General features: G+C 41.9%; 1 pseudogene across 1 annotated transcript in view; it reads left to right on the plus strand.

Annotated features, from left to right (window-relative positions):
* LOC125347522 overlaps positions 1 to 26,794 on the plus strand; it is a 40,246-nt pseudogene extending 13,452 nt beyond the window's left edge. Inside the window, exons 3-4 of the transcript XR_007210262.1 lie at positions 1,602 to 1,729; positions 26,536 to 26,794. The product of XR_007210262.1 is annotated as a bromodomain-containing protein 7-like (transcript). The remainder of the gene's footprint in view (positions 1 to 1,601; positions 1,730 to 26,535) is intronic.
* Positions 26,795 to 27,242: the final 448 nt, after the last annotated feature.

A 27,242-nucleotide genomic window follows, 5' to 3' on the forward strand; every position in this document is an offset into this window, starting at 1 on the left:
TGTTGACTAGGAAAGAGAAGCTCCAGGTTTCACACCATCACTATGTTGTTATGGGCAAATTAGTTAACATTTAGGATATAATAATAGCACCTTACTGAAAAGGCAAGGTTAAAGAGTGATGTTACTACACATAATCCTTTGCATACTGACTAGTTTATAATAGGTGTTAGATACATTAATAGAGGCTATATTTACTATTAGAAAATGAATTTACATGTAGTTTACATCCTGTTATCACAAAATGGACCAATTTTATAATGAGGCTTGGAAGATAGGATTCTTTTTTTTTTTTTCCTAAGATAGGATTCTTATAACTAGAAAGGCTGGTGTTATAAACATGACATTTGTCTTCCTACTTCTAATATGTTTGATGCACAGTAACAATTCTCTATGCTATGTCCTCTCTGGGTTATTTCCTGTAAACCTCTATGCTAAAGAACAAGTACTACTAGAAATATGGTTCTTTCCTGAATGATCTCTGGGCCAGGACAAGAAAAGCGAGGAATGGAGAAGTTTGACAAATGCTGGCAACAAATTACAGAGGTACCTACTTAGTGAGATGTGCACATATTGGGGGAATATTCTGTTTCCCAATCAAAATATTATGGCTCACCCCACTAGACCCCATAGTATCAGAGCCCTTCTGCCAGATGGAAAAGATGGAGAAACGTTGGATAGAAGGGAAAGGTGACAGTTGTGGGGTTGAGTAAGAAAGGGGAAGACCTGGCTTCTAGTCACTTAGCAAGTCATTTGAGCTTCTATTTTCTCATTTGTAAGTCAGAATCATAGCTACTCTGGGCTTTTCATGGGGGCTAAATAAAATTGTGTGCAAAGTGGGGCCATGCACATGTGTAGAACATTCCACAGTTGCACCTTACTTAAAATGCTCCAAATGAGAAAAACAAAGCCATACTAAAGCTAGTCCATAAAATAAATGCTTTCCTGAAAGATGTTACTTCTTTGTACTTATTCCATATCAATAGTTTCCTTTTCTGAGTTTCCTTTTCTGCAGTATATGTCTAACTGTTACTTTACACAAGCAATTTTTTCTACCAAGAAAACAGAGCCATCAGAATCCCCTATCCATTGATTAGACTTTAGGGCACTCTGTGGCCAAGCAGATCTCTAAGTATTGTGTATGCTTCTGTTTCTCTCCTTTGAAATACAAGCTTCTCAAAGGCGAGGATATTATATGCTTAATTTGCCAGTACATAATGCCTGGCCTTTCATAGCTACTCAATACATGTTTGTTGAATGAAAGACTACATGGCTTGCTTCACTATCAGAATGCTAAAGTGACATTGCCAGCCAAAACCAAAGCAGAGGAAGAAGAGGAAATTTGGACTGAGGATGACATTCTCTCCTTCCTGTTATTCTTTTTTTTTTTGCCAGTCCCAAGGCTTGAACTCTGGGCCTGAGCACTGTCCCTGGCTTCTTTTTGCTCAAGGCTAGTACTCTACCACTTGAGCCACAGCACCACTTGTGGCTTTTTCTGTATATGTGGTGCTGAGGAACCAAACCCAGGGCTTCATCTATAAGAGGCAAGCATTTAACCACAAGGCCATATTTCCAGCCCCCGTCCTGTTATTCTTGCTTCTCAGGCTGTATGGGAGAAAGCTGGGGATTGGTTACTCTTCATACTGAAAAGTATGAAAATAACATCCAAAGATGATGGCATTCATTCTAAGAGTACCAAGTGTGGTAACCTTGTGCTGGTGCTTTTCATAAAGTAAAATACAGTCTGGGTCTTTCTTTAGTTGCTGTTACAAAGAAACAGTGGTTTGGGTGGATTTGAAGATGGCTGCCCAAATGAAGGAATGAGGACCTTCTGGGAAATGTAGGCCTCTAATTTAATTTCAGTGGCTACTCCTCCATTATGGTCATTCAAGTAATTACTATATAACTTTATGTCTGCCCTTATAAGATGGATGGAAACTTACCCCTTCCTCCAGCACCACTGATGTTTTACACAATCCATGGAACCTATGGGAATTGCATTGGCAGGACTAGTAGATCTGATCATTACAACCCAACTGACCCCTGGAAAACTGGCTCTAGGGATCCTTTTCTTCCTCGGGTTGGTGGGGCTCCCACTGTATAAAGGGATGCCATAAAGGCAACCTGTGGGAGAAGGGAAAAATTGAGCTTGGTGCCTTAGTAAATGTTTGACCCAAATGACTCCTCCCTTGACTCCCTAGACTTTGACCTTTAGCCTTGCATGTTGGAGTGAGAAGTTATTTTAGTTGGAATGCTGGGATGTGGGTAAGAGAAGCTGACTCCGGATATATTAGGCAAACAAACAAACGTATTGGAAAGATCTTGAGGAGCTCACTGAACAGATGGAGCAACTGAAGAGCCTGTTTTATAAAATGACAAAAAAAAACCAACAACTTAGTATCCACGTTTGGGAATGAATATAATCTGATTTCCAACCATTCTCAGTCTCTGTGTCATTTAAATGTCTCTTGGCATTGACATTCCAGGTGAAAAGCATCTATTAAGCATAGCTTTGGTCAGATATTCAGTCTCTCTTTGTTCAAGATAGGGAGAAACACTTGAACTGATAGTGGGTTTTTTTGGATAGGGGAAAAGCGGGTCTCCTTTCTCCAATGTGTTGTGGTTTGGTGGCTTCTCTCTGTCAAGGGATGATGTGACTCATTGCTAAGAACAAGTATGCAGGTGGACTTTACTGTATTTGCCTCACCATCTTCCCCTTCTTCCTCATACCTTCCCTTTCTTCCCAATTCTGAAACCACATACCAGGGATTTCCACACCAGGCTAGCACTGCTCATTCTCTCCAGGAATGATCAGGGATCTGTCCTTAAGGCTTAGAACTTTGGAGAAGAGGAAACATAGGTAAGAGGAGTGATATTGGAGGCAAGAGTGGCTAAGCTGTTTTCAGTTTTCCCCCAAACAACACAAACTCACTTTACTTTGAAATGAATCTAAGTTATATTTCTTCTTCAGCACTTTGAATTTCTGTCATTTGCTAAAAGAAAAAAAAAAAAAAGTCTTTTCTTTTGCTTGGGAATCTTTTCCAGGTCTTGAACATACTAGGCAAAGTGCTTATAGGACCGAGCTACATCCCCTGCCCTTGTTTGTTTAAGATGGGCTCTCAGGATGATCTAAACCTCCTGGGTGGGGCTGGGAAGGTGGCTTAGTGGTGTTAGGTTTTGTTAAGTAGGTAGCCGGTAAAGGAGAATGCCACGCAGTATTCAGGCAGGAGAAAAAGTTTATTACTGAACTGCTGGCCTGTGGCCAAGATGATCCATGGCTGGAGAGAAGGGAGAGAAGGGGCGACCCCCACCCAGCCCTGCCTTATCTAGGGTAGGGGCAAGGGGTGTGGCCAGGTGGATTAGGATGTGACCTCAGGGAAAGGGGAGGTAACTGCCTCCAGGTCTGCTGGTTACCCACGTAACTCAGTGGAGACTTAATGAGGTGGGGGCATCTACATGGAGCCTTCCAGGGACAGACCTTACAAGTGGTAGAGTGCTTGCCTAGCATGCATGAAGCCCTGGGTTCAATTCCTTAGTATCACATAAGCAGAAAAAGCTGGAAGTGGTGCTGTGGCTCAAGTGGTAGATTGCTAGCCTTGGGCAAAAAGAAGCTCAGGGACAGTGCCCAGGCCCTGAGTTCAAGCCCCTGGACTGGAAAAAGAAAATTAAACCCCCTATACTGCCCAGACTGGCCTTGAACTCAAGATCCTCCATTGACCTCTATAGTGCTCGGATTTTAGGCATGAGACACTACACTGGATCTGTGATTTGTTTCAAGTATAAAGGTAAGACAATGTACTATCTTTCTTTAGAATTGCCCCCTCTAAATTATTTATTTTGTCACATAGTATAACTAATGTAGGATATTCTTTTTTATTAGACAAACAAAAAATATAAATGTGCCACAAGAGCAGAGAACAATTTATGGGCAGGCCCTCTTTACCAGGCAGTGTGTTCTTTTGCTGAGTTAGTAATAAACTAACATCCTGTAATGCACACAGGTTTCATGAAATGCACCTTCATGTAAAAACAAAAAACAACAGCAGCATTCACTAGGAGAGAAATATCTTTTCAGTTAAATGTTATGCTTGCACAGATTCTAGTTGGGAAAATAAGTTTGCTATAGTTTTTAGAAAATGTATGGGCTTTAGAAAATGAAGGGTTCTCCCTTCAAACCATTTGTTACCATCTTAATAATTTATATGTCTTCCATAGTTTGTAGAAAGCTAACAACTGACTATGATTCTTGTGACAGAAGCCCAATTGGTTCATTCTGCTTTTTAATTTCTCAGTTCAAATTAAGTACTCCGGCATGCAAGCTCCTGTCATGTCTCTCTCACCATAAGCCACCAATGCAGAACTGAGCAGAAGTCACCAGACACCTGTCACATGCCAAGCATTATGACAAGTGGCTTTGCTTATGTTATTTCATTAACACTTCTAGTATCTTCAATGGACATTAAGTGTAACCCAAGATCCAGAGAGGTTTAAAAAAAAAAAAAAGTATCCAGGCTAACCAAGTTAGTAATTGGTAGATTCCTACTGGGACTCACATCTGTCTGATTTCAAAACACATTCTGTTACATCATGGCAGAGAAGATAAGAGCTACTAAGTACTCCAGGAACATGTGGATATTGTAGCTCACAAAGAGTAAAATGATGCTGGAAAAGACAGATGAATGAGGCCCAAAAGCAAAGGCTTGTCTTGTTCGGCTCTTTCAGCCAGAGGGGATCAGTGTGAGCGCTGCTTCTCAGCTCAGTATTGGGGAGCTCCTGGTTAGAAGGAAAGATCACCTAAGGCTAAGGCTTGGAAGCCATGCTGCAGTTCTGAAAGCTCATAATCTGGCCTAAACAAAACTTGCTTTTCCGACAACATTATTCACTGTCTCCCACAACCAATATTTATTGTATGTGTCTGAGTGTAGGAGAGACCAAACATTCAAAAGTATAGAAAGTATCCTCCAAGGAAATCTTAAGGAACTCTTTCTTCAAGGACTTCAATATCTATGGAATGAGGGAGATAAACGCACAAGCTTGGAATAAACAAGATCAAATACACTATGTATATTAGATGCCCCTTCTGTAATCAACATATCCTAGCCATATGTGGATATCTAACAACTCATCCATCATCCATGCTGGCTTTATTTCCACTGAAAAGTCTGGAGATAGTTAAATCTGGATGTGCTACACACTTCATTTATCCACAGTCACTTGACAAAAGGGGACAACAGTCACTCCCTAAAATAATGGAAAGAAGTAGAAAAATGGGGAAATTGTAGAATATGATTTGTTTGGATGCCAGGTACTGGTGACACTACTGCATGGCTCGTAGATGTGCCACCAGTTTCCAACCATGTCTGAGTCTTCTAGTCTATCCTGACAGCTGATAGAAATATCCCCGGAAAGTTCCACTTGCTTTAGCAATGGACAGACATAAAAACAATCCAGTTGGTGAGCTACTGTTATTGAGGTAAGACTGAAAAGCAAGGATATGAACTGGGAAGCTGGAGGTTATTGTAGTAATTCAGGAAGATAGTGTCAGGAGACCAAACTCACTGGCTGGAGAGTTAAAAGAATGGAGGAGAGGAGATGGGCCTGGCCTGTCTTAGTGATTACCGGATGCTGTAAGCCAGAAACACAGAAAACTAACATGAATTGTTTTTCAGTGAAAGCAAATAGGGCAGCTCCCCTGACCTCCTTTCCATTGCTTCTGGAAGGTGTGTTCTGACTTGGCCTTGGTTTGGGCAGTATCTGCTTACTAGCTAAGGCATCTCCTTCCACCTCCACTCTCCCAACCCTATGATATATACATCACTTCCTCCATAAAAAAAAGAAATTATCTCCATTACCTAGGAAACTTGGCAAGGACCCCTACATTACTCTTTTCATCTTCTCTCCTAGGGCCCAGGGGTACATGTTCAAGTAGATTCTTGGAAACAGTCCTGGGTAGCAAATAGCACTCCAGCATCAACAAGCACACTCTAGTAGTGATGAGTGAATGTCACAGGATACTTACTACATTTGCTTTCCCATTGACGTGATCACCTATATGACCACAGCCCACGCAGTTCACACAGCCCGGCCACACCTTCTCTATACACTCAAGGCGCTCTGTGCTCTCAGGTCTGCAGCTGCAGAGTAAAAGTATTCAAGGACTTGTGGTCATGTGGAAAGAATTCAGCAGTGCTCAGGCATACAGAATTGTACTTCTACATTGTATTTCCCCCTCAAAAGAAGCTACTCATATGAGCACTGTCTATAAGTCAGAGCTTACGCTGTCCTTACACTCGTCTTTACACCATGTCTTCTGAACCAATAAGTACAATAACACCCATAACCATAACCTCTTATCTGCAAGAAAATAATTCAGTGGTGAAGTTGTACAAGTCAGCAAACAAGCATTTGTAAGAACTAACAACTCTAACCTCTGTAGGAAGCTCCTGTACTCCGGATTTGGGGAGCTCAATTTTGAGATGGAAATTTTGAGATACAAGAGATGATTTTAGCAATTGAATAGGTATCTTCCTCTAGTTTGTCATATTAGAAGATAACCTTGGAATCTGAGTCCTTAAAGCCAGAACCCAAACCTTACATTCAAATAAAGATGTTAGTGATACTTAACCTGTCACTTTGGGTGGTACTTGAAATATTTGGGGGTTATGTTTTTAAAGATAAAAGTAAAGTATTAATGTGTTCCAGTAAATTTTGGAATCCTGACATTTTTGAAATCAAGTTATTAAATAAGTATATTGTCCAAGCAAACAACCCTTATGCTCTGGGCATTCAAAGTATAAAAGAAATCTTGATGGATGTTGATAACAAAAATGTCTCACCTACAGTTTGTGTTCTTTGACTACTTTTGCTTGATAATTGGAGGAACATTGTGTTTGTTGCAGCTTGATCACCTGTGTTTCATTTCAAACAAAATTTCTTCTGTTTTTTGTACCAATGAAACACACTTGATAGAAATACCTCAAAGTCAAATTATACAACTTCATCAGTTTTATGCATTTTAAATTTAAGGAAACAAGAATTAGGATATTTTCAATGATGAAAAGGACTCCATTAAGCTGCCATAAATGTCAAAAGTTCCTGGGTATGCTAACACTTATGTAATTGTTCTGGAAACCCCACGCACCGGAACAGACCCACAACAAGACATGACTCACTAAATATTTCTATGCACATGCTCTGTCGCAAACGCTCTCCAGTTGGGATTTGTTTTTTCAAAGACAAAATATGGTGCATCAAACCAAAAAGTTCTTTTCTGTGATTTTTTTTCTGGAAAGTTCTGTTGCCTCACCAGGAGCATTAGAAGATACTGCCGTTTTCATTCATAAAGCAGCCAGATGGACGAGTGCTGAAACAGGTTGAAACTTTGCAATTCTTCCTGAAAAATAACAAAAACAGAGAACATGTGGGTTCTCAGATTTCCAACTGGTCTTCATTTCCTCATGACTTTCTTCCCAAGTTTGTTTTTAAAAAAAATTTAAAAACAGTTGTGGCTGGTAGCATCTGACTGGTGTACCGATCTGATCAGTGCTGAGGAAAATAATATCTGCCATGAAATACTGACTGCACATGTACAGCATGCCTACGACAAGAGGGTCATTGGGAATATACTCTCTAATGGCTTTTACTGACACCAAATGCATATGGCACATATTAGCTATAATGTCTAAGGGGAAGGTAGTGCATTTTTCATTAGCTATATTTAGAATGGAGCTCAAGAATGCCATATGTGGTGAGCCAGACCAGACTTGGCAAGGCAGTCCCACACAAAGCTGAATCCAGTTCTAGCTGGGAATGTGTTTCTGGGCAGTATTGGGGCACTCACCCATTTGATTGTCATCAGAAACTTGCAACCCAAAGTCATCCATTTGTATTCTACCTGTAGAGTGATGAAGAGGAGGCATTTGGAAAGCAATAGCCATCAGTGGACAAAACCAGCTCTGACTGGAGTACCACAGAGGGTCGCAGGTTCTAAGGAGAACAGATAAGAAGAGGCAACATTCAAGTCTTGGATAAACTTGGAGGTAGAATATGGAAAGAACAAGTCAACATTCCAGATTGGACATAGTGGCACATCTGTGAAATGCCATCTACTCAGGGAGGCAGGGAGGCAGAGGCAAGAGGCAAGAGGCAAGAGGCAAGAGGATCAAAGTTCAATGGCATGCACAGGCATAAGTGTGAGACCAAGACAGGTTCAAGGGTTCACTTCTGTAACACTAGTTACTGAGGAGCTGAGATCAGAAAGATCTCATGGCTGTAATCCCAGTTACTCACAAGGCAGGTAGGAAGGATTGTGGCTTAAGGCTAGACTAGATAAAGTGTTAGTGAACCTCATCTCAACCAATAAAAGCTGGCTTGGTGATATATGCCTACGAGCTCATCTATGTGGGAAGACCCAAGTAAAAGGTTCCCAGTCCTTGTCTGGCCTCAAGAAAAAACTAACCACACAAAAACAACAACAGAAATCCACATGGTCCCAACTGAAAAGTAACAAAAGCAAAAAAGGCCTGAGGTATGACTCAAGGAAAGCAAAATGCTTGCTAAATATGAGGCTCTGAGTTCAAACGCCAGTACTGCAAAAAACAAACAAACAAAAACTCAATTACAAAATTGGGACACAAGATAAAATCTGTGACAGAAATCAAGTGGAAATCTCACAGCTGGCAGTGAAGCAGGAGCTCAGAGCTGAAACTCGGGCCCAGATGACCTGATACTGAGTAAAGGGAGCTGCTTAGGTTTCCTAGGGCTAAGAGCAGATGGGCCAGCACCTGTGACAGGTCTGTGCTGCAGGTAGGTCTCTGTCATCCCAACCAGAGATTGAGCCCCGGCTCAGGAAATAAGGGGAAGGCACCAAACAGAAAGGCCAAATACTACCCACAGTAAAGTTAAATTCCTTCTGTCTCCTCCCACCCCCTCCCCCTCCCCCCTCCACGCATAGGCACACAACTTCATACCTTTGCAAGCTGGTTTTCTTACATGGAATTCCCCAGCCTACATTTTTGGGTTAAACATCATACAGGATCACATTTAAAAAGCACCTTCTTGCCAGGTACTAGCGGCCCATAAGACCTGTAATCCTAGCTATTCAGGAAGCTGAGATCTGAGGATCACGGTTTGAAGCCAGCCTGGGCAGGTAAGTCTGTGAGACTCTTATCTCCAATAAACCACCAAGAAACTGGAAGTGGAGCTGTGGCTCAAAGTGGTAGAGTGCTAGCCTTGTGGAAGAGAGCTCAGGAACAATGCCCAGGCCCACCCAGGTAATAAAGCTCTAGCTTTGAGTAGAAAAGCTACGGGACAGTACCCAGGCCCTGATTCAAGCCTTGGTGCGTGTGTACGGGCACACCCACACACATGCAAAGTGTCTTTTGTAGTAAATAAGCCAACCAGGACTTCCAGTAGTGCTTTATACATATCTCTTGATGATGCTATTTAGTATACTGAATACTGCCCAGTTTTTCTTCACATGTCTTTCTCCCAGACTAAGCTTTAAATCTCTGTCCACACAGCATTGACATCTCTGGAGTTTATATGTAGCACCAGCATGGAATGTAATCTCCAGAATGGTTCATGATAAATAAATGAATGAAGCAATGGAATGGACATTTATTAAATGAAGAAGAATACTTTATTGCAAATGGATTTATTCAATGAAAACCTGTTTATCAATTAACAGGTTAATCAATATCATATATTGAACCAAAATACAAAATAACAGTATGTGTATATTACTGCTTGTTCTGAGCTCTGTGTTCATTCCTTTGTATACATGGCCCTATCTCACCGACACAACCACCCAAGTGCTGTTCTAATACCCATTTAAAGATGAGAGAATGGAGTCTTGAAGAACCTGGTCTGGTCTGGGATCTGTGTGTTCTCTTCAGTGATAGGATCCCTCACTTACTGGCTTTCCCTTGTCACATGGGACATGTTCACTGGTGGTGGGGAGTTAGGGGTTATCAGGTTCTGCTCGTGTCTCTCTCCCATCCTCCAGCCTTGTGCCTTTGGTAACAAGAGAGTATGTCCCATGCAATCCTCTTGACAGGTTCCCACATTTGCCGTTCCTCCTGCCATCCTAGAATGCACTAGAAACTCCCAATCTCTTTTACCCTGTGAGCCTTAGTGTGGAACATGGCAAAAAATGGAACCAAAATTACAAGAATTAAAAAAAGAAGAAAGAAAGCACAGGGGAGGAAAGAAGGGAGAGAGGGAAGGAGAGGAAGGGACAGTGGAAGGAGAGGAAGGGACAGTAGAAGGAAAGGAGATAAGAAAAGGGAAGGAGAAGGGAGGGGAGAGAGACGAAGAGAGGAGATAAATAAATTTCTGGTATCTTATTTTGAGGTGCACTGAAGTCCCCAGAGGCTTAGCAATTGTCTAATGTCTCAGGAACTGGAAGTAGAGCCTGACTTTGAATTTGAGACCCATAGCTCCAATTTTATACAGTTCAATGCCTACCAAGCCCTTCATCATAGGCGTACATCTACACTTCACACACTGCCCGTGGCCAATGATACTTTTTTTCATGACAGGGACAGGATCCCTGGTTAGGATTTCCTTGCAGGGCCACTTGGATATTTATAACATCATTCACTGGCCATCTAAAAGTATCAATATAGGAAAAGGGTCTTGGGCCGCTGACAAAAAGCATATATGTCTCTTCTGTCATGCACCAAAGGCATCAAAGATCTTATAGGGCCATCTAAGTAGTCATTTTTCACCCTTATGTGGCAGTCTTTTGGTCTACTTTTTTTGGGGGGAAAAAAGCTCACAAAGGCTCCATTCATTGGCACAAAACATGTGGTAAGACAAGGACAGAAGCCATCCATTTACGATGGTGGTAAGAGGGGCAGCAGCTACACCTGGAGAATCCAAAATCTCTTCACCTGCTCTTCTCTCCTCTTTTGCTCTTGAGCAGCTGGCGTGCTCGTAGTTTACGTGCAGCTGGTTTGGGTGACCCTGTTCATGGACGCTAACCTGTTGAGATAATGCTCCTCAAGGAGACACAAGACCCTGTCTACATCCCTCACTGTTTGCTTTGTGAAATTCCAGACTGTTTAATCTGCTCTACCTCATCCTAATAACTACAGATTCCACTTTTCTTAATGACTTTCCCCTCCTCAAAATGCCTACACAGTTATCTTTGAAGAAGGCCAAAAAGCATAGATGAATCATTTGCAGGAAATGGGGGGAGAGATGTGTGGTTGGAACCGCAGATGGCTGAGCGTGTGGGCACATAGCTGTCTCTGTTGTTCCTTCCACCACCGTGTGGAGACGAGTCCTCTGGAAGCATGCATTCATTCCAGGGTGGGGGCTGCATCCGCTCTGCTCTCAGGTACTAACATGTAAATCCACATCCGCTCAGATTCTTCTCAGACATCTTAAATCCCAGGCTCAGGCCCACGATAGACTACTTATTCTCTCCTTGAAGTTTTGATGGTAGACCTTCTAAAGATAAAAGGATAAACTACTTTTGGTTAATGGCAACAGAATTGCTCCTGTAGGATAACAATGTGAAAGCTCTTGTGTGTCACAGCGCAAGCTCTCTAGACTCATAAAAGGCTGGCAGGTGCTTAAAGAAAAACTAGGGGGGACTTGGCATTCAGGAAAAAGTATGTTATGCAGAAACGCACAAATACTTCTTCCTGGGAATGGACAGGACTTATAGATAATGATGTCTTACAGTACTGGAGTAAAGGACCCATAGATCGCTCCCTAAACTTAGCTTCCTGATGTAGGAGTGCAGACAACATGAGCTATGGTCATTTCACCTGAAGAATTGTAAAATAGGTTTTTAGCATCTAACACAAGATCAAGTTTGAAAGATTATACCTTTCTTCAGGTTTGCATCCAGCCCTTTTCCTAGTTCACCTTACCTTTCCAATTATCATCTGGATGTGTAGGCTAGGAAAAAATACGTTGTTATTTTATTTTCACATATCATATCAATGCTCATTTTATTGACTGAACCTCTTCCACTGATGTTTCTTCCTGCTTCCATCATGACCAACTACCTTTCAAATCTATACCAAATTACTTGAAGCACTCTCCCTTCATAAGGGGAGTGTCTGTCATGTTTTCCTTAAGGCAATGGATGTTTTGGTAGAAATATGTATCTAGAAATTGAGATACATGTCTTAGCACAAATTATGACATATGACTTGGAAAGAAAGCACTGTGGTTAAGAACATTTTTTCTTAATGAATGCTCCTTTGAAAATTACCAGTAATAATAAACATCATCTGATTAAGAGTAAACTCAGTCCAGAAATGGATGTATCATAAAATATGTTTCAGGCAATCATAAATCTTATATCTGTAATGATTTGGTGACTTTTTCCTCTGAAAGGTATTTGTATTAATCTCTACAAAAGCATTAATTCTTTAAAAAGACTTTAAACTTATTCCTCATAATGTTAACACATGACTAAAGCTGACTGTTTTCTTTTTTGTGCTTCTCAAGATTTCCTTGCTCTAACCTGATACCCTCAACCCTGCCATGTCTTAGCCTCTTTCTTTCTTCCTTTCTTTTTTCTTAGCTTCTTTCTAAAGAGACCAGAGGCACATATATAGTCAGCCTGCCTCACATCTTACCTGCTACAACAGAACCTTGGACCTGAGAACCAAGTCCAACTTGCATCTCACACTCTTTATGCTTTAGGGCTGCCTTCCTCCCTCTTATTCCAGGCAGTTCAGTGAGATGCAGAATCTAGCTAGCTTTTCTACCCTCTCTCTTAAATGGGGTAACAATTCTAACAGGCAGAGGAGTCAAATTCTGGATCAAGGAACTAGAAGACAACTAGAAGATAACAAGAAGATAAATTCATTTTTCTTCCTCTACTGCCCCTTCTCACTAGGAACTCTTACCTCCAGATGGATTGTCAGGTTGACTTTCTGGACCTAGCAACTAGCTGCGTTTCTCTGTAGAGTTGAGCAATTCCTTAACACAACACCTTGTATTTGCATCCTTCCTTCTCTGCCTCACCTCTTCCACAATCACTTTTATAGCCATGGGATTTTACTTCCTGACATAGCCGTAGCAAGTTATCTTTTCCTCAAGTTTTATTTTCCTGGGAATTTGGCTAAGAGTGTACAGGTGTGCGTGCATGTGCGCATGTGCGCGTGCACACACACACATTTCAGTTTGGCTTTTTAACTACTTTTTCCTCCACAACACAGATGAAGACCTATCATTTTTTTTGGCCTTGACCTCAGGGCCAGAGCACAGTCCCTGGCTTCTTTTTGCTCAAGGCTAGCACTCTGCCACTTGAGCCACAGCGCCACTTCTGGCCATTTTCTATATATGTGGTGCTGGGGAATCGAACCCAGAGCTCCATGTATACAAGGCAAACACTCTTGCCACTAGGCCATATCCCCAGCCCAAGACTTATCATTCTTACTATGGTTAACAAGAATTGTTCTAGTGAAATGTCTCCACGTTTAGGATATGGTATCTGAATTTTTCCTTTCCCATCTCACCAGGATAAAATTGGATGTTGGCTAAGAATGCAGTATGTGTGAGATCCTGTGGGTTCAGGCCCCAGCACCAAAATCAAAGTGAAATCGAATATAATTGTATGTAGTAGTTTTGAGGTTTTTTTGGATTGGTTGTTTCTGTTTGTTGTATGCTAGCTTTTCCTATATACAGCCTACTTCCTGCAGGAACTTACAAGCCATCTTATTTTCTGCTTTGCTACTGTGGTCTTCTTGTATCCTTGCCACCCATTTTACATTTAGTCAATTCCAGATATGGATCAAAAGTAAAGCTATTCAAACTAATGTTCAAAAGCTTTGTGATTCAGGATGTCTTATCTTGTATAAAATATGTATCTGTTACTCATCAGCTGAGGAATATTAGCTGCCAAGAAAAAGAGGATATTTACAGATTGTAAACATTAGATACTTTTAAATCATCCCGGAATGAGAAAGAAGCAACCGAGATTTTTCCACTTCTTTCTTTAATGGGCAAGATAATATCTTTTTGTTGTTGTTGTTGTTGGTCATGGAGCTTGAACTCTGGGCCTGGGCACTGTCCTGAGCTCTTCAACTCAAGGTTAGCGATCTACCACTTGAGCCACAGCACCACTTCTGGTTTTCTGGTGGTTATTTGGAGATTAGAGTCTCAGAGACTTTCCTGACTAGGTTGGCTTTGAACTGTAATCCTCAGATCTCAGGTTCCTGGGTAGCTAGGATTACAGGCATGAGCCACAGCTCCCGGCAGATTTATCTTCTTATGGAAGGAAATGGAAGAGAAAAAAGGCTTTCAGACATTTAGTAATATCACTCCCCCTCCTCGGCCTTTTTTTCTCATACAAAAGGCAGGAACTCTGGGGCTGGGGATATAGCCTAGTGGCAAGAGCGCTTGCCTCATATACATGAAGCCCTGGGTTCGATTCCCCAGCACCACATATACAGAAAATGGCCAGAAGTGGCGCTGTGACTCAAGTGGCAGAGTGCTAGCCTTGAGCAAAAAGAAGCCAGGGACAGTGCTCAGGCCCTAAGTCCAAGGCCCAGGACTGGAAAATAAAAAAAGGCAGGAACTCTAATGCCAGAGACAAGTTAAGACCATCATACTAATAAGATAAAATTTATCAGAAACTTACCTCTGCTTGTATTAAAGTAAAGCAAACAAAAGCCAAGGTTCTCTGACTCTGTGGGCCTAAGGAGTGAGGACAGTTTTATGTAGAACTAGAGATTTAGCATGAGTAGAGAAGGAAAAATCAAGGGCTGGAGTGGAGCTTAGTGGTATAGTACTTTGCACAACAGGCATCTTGGCTCTATCTCTGCCACCATAAAGCTAAACATTGGTTCAAAGAATGCTTGAAGAGAAGCCAGGGCTGTTGTTTTTTGTTTGGTTGTTTATTTGTGAGACCCAAATGTTGATTAATGGTATATTTAAGTCCACTGGTTATAATGAGCTTAATGTTATGGTTGAAAGCTAAGGTAGAAAGAAATTAAAAACTCACTTTAACGAATGTAAATAGCTAATGGGAAAATAAATTAAAACAATCTTCAAGCATCAAAAATGTACAAGTGGGGCTGGGGATATAGCCTAGTGGCAAGAGTGCCTGCCTCATATACACGAGGCCCTAGGTTCGATTCCCCAGCACCACATATACAGAAAACGGCCAGAAGGGGCGCTGTGGCTCAAGTGGCAGAGTGCTAGCCTTGAGCGGGAAGAAGCCAGGGACAGTGCTCAGGCCCTGAGTCCAAGGCCCAGGACTGGCCAAAAAAAAAAAAAAAAAATGTACAAGTGGCTTCTAATTTTTTTAATTGTTATTTTAAAGGTGATGTACAGAAGAGGTACAGTTATAGTCAGGGAAAAAGTGCACTTCTTTTTGGACAATGTCACCCTTTCCCTTCCTCTCCTTCCAGTTTTCCTCTCCCATTCCCCACTCAAATGTTGTATAGTTCCTTTTCAACATAGTGTTTAGTGAGTATTTGTTCACCTTCAAGTGACTCTTATTAAGGCAATGTAAGGCTGCCATGAGAGATCAATATTCCTCTACCAGATTAGCCTTGTGTCAGTTAAGGTATGGGGAAATACATTACTAGTAGGAATATAAACTACTGCTGTCTGTGAAAAGGGCACTGGTATGATACCGATCAATACTATAAACTCACTTTGATCAAACAAGTCCACATTAAGAAGTTATTCTATAGTTGTACTCACAATATGGATTCTTGTGTAAAAACCTGATTGCAGCCATTGCTTGCAATAGCAAAAGAAATTATGATTGAATAAATTATGTTATACTTTATTACTACAGAGGCTTAGGCAGGGGGGATGTTGAATTTCATGCAAATCTAGGCTACATAGCAAGTCAGTGTTATACAAAGAAGGCAGAGAACATGTTTAGCTAATTTGTGGACAAACTATATTCTGTAGTTTCAAATCTCCTGGCAGTAGTATACATACTCTTATTTTTTTAAGACAAATTAGTTACTTTTAAAGATTAAGGTAGAAACTTGAATCATCAAATAGCAGTCCACATTAATTTATTCATAAATATTCTCCATTGCTTTCCTTCCCTTAACAGTTCTTTCTTGTCAGCACAACCATGTTTGTAGCTGTCTTCCTTGAGCTTTCCAGTAACACAGGACAGTGCATGCAAAGGCAGGCTGGGATCTGTAATATTCCAACTGCCCTTAAAATAAGAACTAAGCTGTGTAATGATTAAAAAAGCTTATTCTTCTGTACTTTCCATTCTCCCGATTGCTTTGTGACAAATTGCACCAGCAAGTTTTCCAAGAAATACATGATAACAGGAAACAAATGAATCAGAACAATTTTCTGCACTAAAGCAAATATTTCCATTTGAAAGAACTAATCATTTATAACTTACGTAAGTGTGCTAAGAAAGGAGCATATATTGTCTTCTATGTATGTGCTCGTGATATGTCACCTCATTATATACCACTCTGTATCCGTTTATTTTTCATACATAAAATGAAGCAATTTGGAGTTCATCACTGTAAAGTCATCCCTCCTGGGATGTCTGATGATGCCAGTCATCAAAAACAGCTACCTTTTTGGTATGGAATGCTGTTACTGCTTTGATATAGAACTGGATTCTACCTTCCTAAGTTATCTGTTCTACGTGGTTCTATGGTTCTCTCCTTTCCTTTTCTTTTTTCTCTTCTCTCCTCTCATTTAAACCTGGGTTAAATCTAGAGCCTTGTGCATGCAAACTAATCACTCCACCACTTGAGCTATGCCTTTAGCCTTTTATTTTATTTTTGAGACAAGATCTCATGTATATCTTTGCCAGAGCTGACCTCCAACTTGTGATCCTCCTGCTTCTGTCTCTGAAGTAGCTGGGATTACAGGTATGTGCTATCGATATGATTGTTAAGTTTTTCAGAAGCCTATCCCCATGTGATTTATCTGTTTAATCTCTTAATCTGTTTAATCTCTTAGAATGTCTTGTGCCAATTCAACATATCTATTGAGGATGGGTGTTTTTAAATTTAATGCTTTTATTAAGGGGTTTCAATTTAACATGTCTATTTATGAGTGCATTGCATCTTGATCAATTTCACTTCTTCCATCCTTCATCTGGTGCCATCTCTCCCAGCTTCACCATCCCCTCCAGTTACCTGGTTCCATTGTTCCATAAGTATATTGGGTGTATAACTATGTGCCCACCATTTCCTCTCTCCATGTCCACCACCCCTTTTCCATCAAGCCTCATGCCTCTCAGACAAAACATGTTTCAGCTTCCTGGTATTCATTGTGTTAAACTGTCAATCTGAAGGGAAGAATCCTCTTGTGGTCCAAGGGGGAGTAAAATGGATTCCTAGTTATAGGAAAGGCCATGGCAGTAGAAGGAAAAGGTCCATGGGCTCCTTGTTACATGGACAGAATATAAGCTTCACAGGTCAATGTGCAACCTGAAAACATTACACCCAGTTCTTCACTTACACAATGAGTGAAACCTCTCCTTGTTCCAGGCCTTTTCAGGAATAGGAATGAGCAGCACCCCTTACACTTTTGTTCATAATGAAAACGAATGGGAAAACAGGCCTTTCTTTATGAAACTTCGCATTGCAGAAGTGTTTGCAAGCAAGCCAGCCCATTGCAATGGCACTTTCATCCTAGAGGCAGAGGCATCTTGTGTTGCCAATGCCACTTCCTAGGTAAGGGACTACTTGGCATTTCTGCAAATGCTCCTTCCAAAGAGTTCTTCTGATGCTTTGATTCAATCTTGAATTTTTGTGTAGGTTTGAAAATTTTATAATAAACCCTTAGAGGGAGAAAGGCAGTTCCTTTCCCCAAGAGGAATGATTACAACTGGCATTTAGAATAACATTTTTCTTCTTTCCTGGCTCCAATTGCAAACATTTCTCTGAACCTCTCTGCATGAGGTAAGATAAGTATTTTGTCATCTTCTATTATTAGGGAAGGATTCTGAGTCACTGAAGAGCTAAGGAGTTTTCTAGTTTTAGAAATAAGATGAAAGCCTAGCAGGTTGATTAATACCTTATTTTAGGAAGAAGACAACTATGTTGGAATAGATTTATGTACCTGGACAATTTCACTTACTTTCTAATGGGCTTTCCTCACCCCAGTTTCTCACTTCCAGTCTACTGACTCTTTCTTACCAGAATTATATTCTGATGTCATGTCACACCCCTACATGAGTATTTTTGATGACTTCTCTCTGCCTTAAAACAAGAATCCCAACCTTCTTAGCATGGCATACAAAGCCCATTTCCTTCTATACAGTCCAACTGCACTTCAATAGCCAGGCATGTACAGCCTCTACTCCTTGGTTAATACCATCTGTCTCTTGTTTAGGGGGCCTTATTTTTCCCCTGGCCCTTGGTGTCATGGTTTTTTTTTTTTGTTTTTTTTTTGCCAGTCCTGGGGCTTAAACTCAGGGCCTGAGCACAGTCCCTGGCTTCCTTTTGCTCAAGGCTAACACTCTGCCACTTGAGCCACAGCGCCACTTCTAGCCGTTTTCTGTATATGTGGTGCTGGGGAATCGAACCCGGGGCCTCATGTATACGAGGCAGGCACTCTTGCCACTAGGCCATATCCCCAGCCCCTGGTGTCATGGTTTGAATAGTGATTGTTCTCCAAGGCCACATGCTACAGGCTTGGTCACCAACCTTTGGCAATATTGGGAGACAAAAGAATCATTAGAAGGTAGGGCCTCCTTGGAGGCAGTTAGGGCATTGGATAAGTCTTGAGGAAGGAATATTGGAACCGTGGCCTCTTTGCTTCCTGGCTACCATGATGAGAGCAGCTTCCTGGGCCATGTGTTTTCCCTTTGATATTCTGTCTCACCACAGGCCCCAAAGTAAGAAAGCCAGCTGACCATAGCTGGAATTGCTGAAACTGTAAACCCAAATGAATCTTTCCTACTTTTTTTGTGTATGCCATTACTAAGGCTTGAATTCTGGACCTATTCGCTGTCCTTGAGCCCTTTTGCTCAAGACTAGCACTCTATGACTTGAACAACAGCTCCATTTCTGCCTTTTTTGGTGACTAATTGGAGAGATAGGAACCTTATGGGCTGGGCATTGGTGGCTCATACCAATAATCCTAGCTACTCAGGAGGCTGAGATCTGAGGATCCTAGTTCAAAGCCAGCTGGGGCAGGAAAGTCCATAAGATTTTATCTCCAAGTAAGCACCAGAGAACTGGAAGTAGTGCTGTGGCTCAAGTGGTAGAGCACTAGCCTTGAGCTGGAGAGCGCAGGACAGTGCTCAGGCCCAGAGTTCAAGCTCCATAATTAACAAAAAAAAAGGGGGGTGCAGGGCCTTATGGACTGAATCTTTCTTTCTTTTAAGTTGATTTTTTTCTCCGTTACAGTATTATGTCATAGTATTGGATAACTAGGTAACAATATGTCAGGATCAGAAGGAGAGATTACAGATTCTTCTGATCAATAATCAGTGGTCTTAGTCTGGGTGCTAGTGGCTTACACCTGTAATCCTAGCTTCTCAGGAGGCTGAGATTGAGGATCAGGGTTCAAAGCTTGCCTGGTCAGGGAAGTCTGTGAGACTCTTTTCTCCAATTAACCACCTAGAAACTGGAAGTGGCATTGTGGCTCAAGAGGTAGAATGCTAGCCTTGAGTTGAAGAGTTCAGGGGCAGTGCCCAGGCCCAGAGTTCAAGTCCAATGACTGACAAAAAAAAAAAAAAAAAATCAGTGGTCTCTCAATTGATAAAGAAAATATGGTATATTTTTTCACTGATCCTTTAGGAAGAATGGTACTATATCATTTGCAAAGAAATGTATGGACCTGGAGGGACTGGGAATATGGCCTAGTGGCAAGAGTGCTTGCCTCGTATACATGAAGCCCTGGGTTCGATACCTCAGCACCACATATATACAAAAAGCCAGAAGTGGCTCTGTGGCTCAAGTGGCAGAGTGCTAGCCTTGAGCAAAAAGAAGCCAGAAACAGTGCTCAATCCCTGAGTTCAAGCTCTGCCTGGCAAAAAGTAAAAGAAAAAAAGAAAGGAAATGTATGGACCTGGAAAAAACTATGCTGGGTGAAGTAAATCAGGCCCAGAGAGACAAAAGACACATGTTTTCTTTCACATTTGGAAGCTAGTAATAATTTATAAATGTACAAGTAAAAGAGAGTGAGTTTGTACGTGAGTGTACCTCAATGTGTTAGCCAAAATATGGTATTCGCAAGGGAGAATTCAAGCAGTCTAGAAAATGAACTCATAGGCCAACAAAATGAATACTAAGAAACTGGTAATTGAAAAGTGAAAGAGTGGTTAAAGGAAGAGGGTTGACAAATAAAGGGCCTCGGGGGAGACTATTCAATACATAGCCTATGAAGTTAAGAAAATTGAGGGGAGGGGTGGGGTTGGAAGGGATGGGGGAGAACGATGAAAGAAGTGACATCCATCAAGATGCATTGTATTCAAAATGGATTTGTTGAATGGTAATTCCTTTGTACAACTACTTAATGATAATAAAAATATAACTTTTTAAAAGTCAGCAAACTCGGGCTGGGGATATGGCCTAGTGGCAAGAGTGCCTGCCTCGTATACATGAGGTCCTGGGTTCGATTCCCCAGCACCACATATACAGAAAACGGCCAGAAATGGCACAGTGGCTTAAGTGGCAGAGTGCTAGCTTTGAGCAAAAAGAAGCCAGGGACAGTGCTCAGGCCCTGAGTCCAAGCCCCAGGACTGGCCAAAAAACAAACAAAAAAATCAGCAAACTGATGATACTGATCCTAGATTTAGGCTTAGCTCCACAGAGTACCCTACCTCTTCTGCTATGAAAGGAAATCTCATATTAAATTTAAATAGATCCTCCTGCACACCCAAAAAATCTTATGTAGGTACCTATACACAGAATAGCCCTTTTCTCTGCCCTCAGTACCCCCAATAAATAGCAGGCTGTATGAAGAACCCTGCTGAAGCTAATGCAGTGATGTTCCCAAATCAAAACCAACAGCTTTTGTTTTTAGTGGGGCAAAATCCTAGCCTCCTGGGCGGCAGGCTGCATTCTGACATATGCAGGTGAGGTACCTGCCTTCTTAAATCTTGATTATGCAAGATCTGTGGATCATGTCATGCCTCCCGTAAAAATTATGTATTGTAAGCCTATCAATTTTAACAATAGGAATAATTTCTCTAACCTCCTTTATGCTAATTTAAAAAATCTTCATTCACATTAAAATGTCATAGCTAACCATCCATCCTTAAAACATTAGAGTACCACAGTAGTTATACTAAATTACTTTAAAAATAGATTACCATGTAGACAACAAAAGAGCAGAAAAATTCCATCAGGAAGCCCTTTCCCCTGGGAAACCAGCAAGATAGGTTTTGTAAAGATCTAGCAGGGATTTAGACTTTGGAAATTTAGATGAGCAACCTAAAACTTTTGGTGAGTATAGATGAGTATACACCAAAGGATGCATAATATTGTTCAAATTATACATATTAGACATACATATATACATACATAATATATACAGGCATTATACATGTACATACATTCTAAATATATTGCTAGAATGATACAGTTTCTATAATAAAAATGACAGTAGAAACTCTGCTGAGCAGGTAGATTTCTTGCTCTGGAGTAGGGGTTTTTTCACATTGTGTTCATAGCACAGCCTTCCTTACCCAGAATGAAAGATTCCTTCTAGTCATGAGATAGTGGCTCTCATATCTAATTCTGAACTAACCCCTCTCCATCTTAAAAGCTCCTGAAAAGCAAGGCATGAAGTCAGAGAGAGGAAGGAAATTCCCACAGAATGAGATTTCCTACATTCAAAGACTCAGAAAATCAATGCATGATGCTCTCATGGGAGACACAACCCCAAAAGACACCAGATATGAGGCTCAGGCCAGTAGATTTCCAGTCCCCCTCTGATAGAACCTGCAGTCCACAGGAGCAGCTGTGAGCCAAAGCCAGCAGTGACAGACTGGGTCAAGTCCTAGACTGATGGGAAATCCTTGGGGTACCATTGGCATTCTTCATGTCCTAATTTACCCAGGTTTCTTGGCATAGTAAGAAACTTTAATTTCTGGACTGCTTACCTCAGCAACCAAGAGAGGTAGTAATGAAGCAATTGGGTCTTGATTTTCTTAAAAGCTCCCCTGTAATTTTGTATGCCTTGTTTATCTGAACAAAGCTAAATTCACACTGCAGTGGTTTTCATTATAGAATCAACTCTGTCCAGCAAGGTTAATAAACATTTAGTAAGAGTGTAGCCAGTAAAAGCAAGTAAAAGATAATGAATTGTATTGTCTTCAGATTAATCCTACATGTTTACTTCTAAAACTCATTGTTTGCAGCAGACCAGTGGGGTCAAATTCCCATCTTCCAGATGAGAAAAGTGAGGCACAAGGAGATTAGCTGATTTCTCTCACATGCAGCTGACCTCAGATTAGATTCCAGGTTGGTCTGACTCCAGAAATCCTGGTTGGACAAGTAAGGTAAAATTTAACAACCTGCGTAACTGCTGCCATTATATAACAGGTTGAATTCCTAACAGGCTGTACAATGTCATGCTTTAGTGCCACTCTGAATAGGTAGGATGCACTAGGAATTAAAGAGGTTTAAAGAGACAGACATGAGGGTAGATTGAAGCTTAAAACCTAACATTTGAGGACAGGGTTTCCCTCTTAAAATAATGCAGTAATAGTCTACCTCCTTTGAAGGGTTAGCAGTCACACTTAATATGAACAAACTCCGGTACAAATAAACTATAACCATACTGTTGTTATGTTCATGATATAGGAAGCAATAGTTTTTATAAATTAATCCACAAAATGGCCTAAAGTAATATTGGTTAGATTGGATTCTGAGGACTTTTGGGGATTCTACCCATATACTCCTAGAGACTTCATGAGTTAAATTTGAGAAACTGAGCTAAAGAGCCCTCCTTGTTTTGTGAAGAACCATTTTTCCAGTGACTACTGATGCAAAAACTGGGTAGGAGGAAATAGTATCCAATTAGAAAAGTAACCAATTCTCTTACACAACAGTAATATGTATTCTAATACCTGGGCCAATGAATACAGGAACACATGGTGAGAAGGAAAGTTACCAGAGGAAATATGGGAGGTAGAGGCAAACACACAGCTCAAAGATACATCACAGCTTTTCCCAGGGTGCTGCACACGTGGTATTATGTGCAGTTGATCATGTGCAGTTCCTTGTCTCTCTGGAAAGCAATGTAAGCCATATTTTTGCCACTAAAAACTATACGTGGAACTTCAGAAAGTATGGGATTGCAAGGTGCAGTAGCATCTTTGCCAAATTTTAAACAGAAAAAGGCAAATGGGCTTGGCGGTACTGCAGAAATGTCAGTATCCTGGAGATTTATTTATTTACATATACTTTTCTATTTCCTATTTTGTGAGAACAGAAGGTTAAAAAAATCAATGAATATTTTCCTAATGGGAGGAATGGAATTGAAAAGAGCTGGCAGAAGAAATTGACATTATCTTTCAATGCATTTCCTTGCTATATTGTAGATCAAGTTTCTATGAGATCCCAAATGTAAATCAATGAGCATCGTATCACGTGATAGAAAATGGAAATGACAACCACAATTACTTCTGAAAGCATAGTCCAATTGGCTATCATCTGCCTTTCAGCATGCTTAGTTTATATTTTCACTTAAGTCCATTCCCCTCCCCCCCCCCCCGCCCCCAAGGTGCAAAGTGTCATTTTGCTTTTAACAAAGCTGGGACACTCTTACCAGGCCCAGGTGCCTGTGGAGGATGGGTGACCGCAGCCTAAGTCACTTCTTCCCTGCAGTTTAACCTAACCTGGCTGTCTGCTTACCCCCACATGGTTTAGAGAAATCATTAACCCAAATTCAAGAAGGCCTAGTAGCTTCTCAGCTCATGCAGCAAAGCTGGTAGAGAAGCAAGTTGATTGCAAACCAGGATTGCTGTTTTCTGGGGCTGCTCTGGTGATATCTGAATTGGGAGCTACTTGAAACCCTAGCTTTCTCTCTGTACAGCCTATTGTCAGTTCTTCAGGCTCCTTGGGTCAAGTTACTGCTGTTCAGACATAACTTCTGGCTAATTATTTGAGGAAGGAAACCTAAGGGTAAAATTTCTGCACCCCTATGTATTTTTTTTAATTTTCAATTGGATGATTTCCAACTGTGTCTTTCAAATAGTTAAATGGGAGTGTGAGGTGTACCTGTTCCAAATGTCACTGTCACTTCTGGAGTCTCCCTTGGAAGCTTGAAGAGTAAACCTTGAATATATTAAGAGATTATGTTTAAGCCAAATCTTCCAAAACTCCTTATTCACTGAAAATCTGTTTAACTATTTTCACATGATGTGTTAATGTCATTATATTCAGCAAGATTACTCCAAGAAGATTAAAGGTCTTGCTAACTTGCTTGGGTCTTGTAAATCCTAAGGGCCCTGGCAAATTTGGACTCTGCTGGCCCACAGAAAATTTATAATCAAAAGCCTAGCCACTTTTAGGAGACTTCCAAGGGATATACCAGGAGAAGTCAACAGCAGGAGCTTGATGCCTGTACACATAGGGAAACCAGGACTTCCCAAAGGCATCTCCGCACTGATAAAAGACCTGCTATGTTCTCCATACTTCAACCCAGTCCCCTCACCCTCCCACCCCCACCCCACAGGAACAATACCCTAGAAGGCATGTGGAATCTATGAAAATAAGGAAGCCCATGGTTCTTCCTATCCTACCATGCTTAGCTCCTGAGAAAGCTTTTCCTGAGAGACTAATACTGGAGACAAGATCCCAGCATCCAGTCAGCTGTATGCAGCAATGAAGCAGTATTTTTTGTTTTGTTTTAGTTTATCATCTTTTGAACAACCACTTTGAACCCTATGCTTTTTTAGAGTGTCAGTTTGGCCTTTGAGGGATATAGATATTCCTAATTTTACACAATGCTCTTTCTTGCTTTAATTTTTCTACATAGCAGTATAACTTCTAACAGAATCATTATTTTGTTTACTGTCTGTCCCTATATGAATGTAAGCCTCAGGAAAGCCAACTGGTCTTCTCTGTGGATTTCTTGTAACCTAGAATATGATTGCACGAATGAGGCCCAGTGACTTTCTCTAACACAGTACTGGTTAGACACAGACTGTGTACGATTTAAACCGTGGCCCAGGTGCTACTAGATAAGTAATCGTAGTTTGAGAGGACAAGAATCTAGGGCACATTCTAAGGAAAGAAAAAAAAAAAGCTTCATCTAGTGAATGGTTGACTAATAAAGAGCGAGTGCAACTGAAAAGCAATGGTTTGTAACAGGAACAGGGAAAGAGGCCTCACCTCCTATTTCTGACAGTCTGTAGGGTAGATGCAACCGAGTAATCTGAGACTAAGGTTGATGGTCAAGTTTCAACATGAAGACCTTTAAATCCTCCACATTTTCTCAAGAAACAGTATGTGGAGGTGACTATGCCATCCACCGCACCCCATGATCCTAGTAATCAGCAACCCCTGATCTTTACTGCTAAAAGACCTCCTGCAAAGTCCTTCATCTCTGTGAATGGAAATAATTTACATTGGATTTCTGAAAAGAGGCCAAAATTATGTATGTAACATTCTATCACTTTGGTACAGTTGAAGACAGAGTTATAGTTGGGTCTACTCTGTTAACTTTGCTATAGAATTTTGAACATTGGCTTGTCAGTGCCTCCTTGGACAGCTATACTGGAGTGGAACCCATTGTTAGGATAGTACTGTCAAAAGGTTTGCTGTAATGGGGACATGGTGGGATTGTAAGGCAGCTGTCAAGAGTGTCTTTGGGATGGAAAGATTCCTACTACATGATTCAGGCCGTTTTTGCAAGTTGTCACTTCAAACGATTAAAAGAAAAAATACTACCAACAGCTAATACTAGACCCCAACAATGATCAAGCATTTTACTGTGCTTACTTAACACAGCATCCCTACAAAAGAAATGATTTTTTTTTTAATGACAGCAAGAACTGTCATTTAAAGCAGCTAAATTTAACCAAGGTCACCCTTCTAGGAGGAAGTGGGGGTTTGGAGGCCCTTTATGACGCTCTCCTTAGGCCCCTGATCAGAATCCAGTTAATAAAACTGAGAATAAGGGATGCTTCATTACCCGAGGGTTCAAAAAGCTGAGCAGAATTCAATGTTTTGAGTTGTGCCAGACCCGGGCACAAAACCGAAATGGCTTCACTTTACAAATAGATATACAGAAGGCTGTTTATTTTTCTCTTCTCTTGGAGATCCTGGGTTGGATATGCTTTTTCTCATTTCTGCTCCCTTTTCCCAGGCGGGGGTCCCAAAGACTGCCAGGACTCGGGGTGGGGAATGTCTGTTAACGGATAGGGGAAGGCTTCGGGGGGCATCAGTTCGAGCTCGAGCCCCCCCCCCCCCAATCGGAACTGGAAGCTATCCAGTGAAATATGGGCGTTTTGCTCTAAGGGCTGCCCCCATCCCCAAGGTTCTGAGAGGCTCCAGGCAACCCCCTGTTTCATGGAACATGTTCCTCCCGGCGCGGCCTGCCTGCAGCAAAGCTCCAAATTGGCAACTTGGGTTTCGAATCTGCCTTTTTTGTTTCTCGTAGTCCTACATTTTCCAAAGCAGGAAAGGAACGAGTGACTAAAAATGCAAATCGCAGCGGGGGCGTCCACAAATCGCAGCGGGGGCGTCCACAGGCGGGACCCTGGAGCCCCGGCGTCGTGCTGGGGGACGCCAGGACCTTAGGCGCCCAAGCTCCTTCAGAGTGGGCGCAACGCAGGACCGGCCGCGGTCCCCGCTTCCGCCTCGCGGGCAGCGGCGGGACAAAGCGCGGCCTCTTTTCCGCTGGGGTCGGTGGGGGGTGAGGAGGGGAGGCCGGATCAGGACCCGCGCCTTCCGGCCACAGCCCCACCGCCCGTCTGGGGCACACAGGTGGTTTTCCGCTCGGGAGGAGCCGGCCTCGGCACTTTTATGTAACAATAGAGCTCTGCACGCCGGGAAAGCGCCTCCCCGCCGCCGCGGCCCCCGCCCGGCCCCACCTCCATCCGGCTTCCAGTCCGCCCGGCCAGCTCCGCGGCGCCACGGCACCGAGCTGGACGCAGCTCGCTGGCCAACAGCACCTTGCCAAGTTCCTTGCGGGCCTTGCAGGGCAACACGGGCGTCCCCCTGCAACTCTCCGCCCCAGGCGTGGGCCAAAAGGTCGCGACAATCACTCCCGGCCTTCCTTCCACCTGCTTTAGGACTATCCAAGGGAGCTCAGACCCACAAAGCTGCTCACAGGGTCGTGCAAGGGCCCGCGCCCTCCTCCCCGCG

The sequence above is a fragment of the Perognathus longimembris genome, chromosome 1 (assembly GCF_023159225.1).
Source record: "Perognathus longimembris pacificus isolate PPM17 chromosome 1, ASM2315922v1, whole genome shotgun sequence".
Taxonomy (NCBI): Eukaryota; Metazoa; Chordata; class Mammalia; order Rodentia; family Heteromyidae; genus Perognathus; species Perognathus longimembris.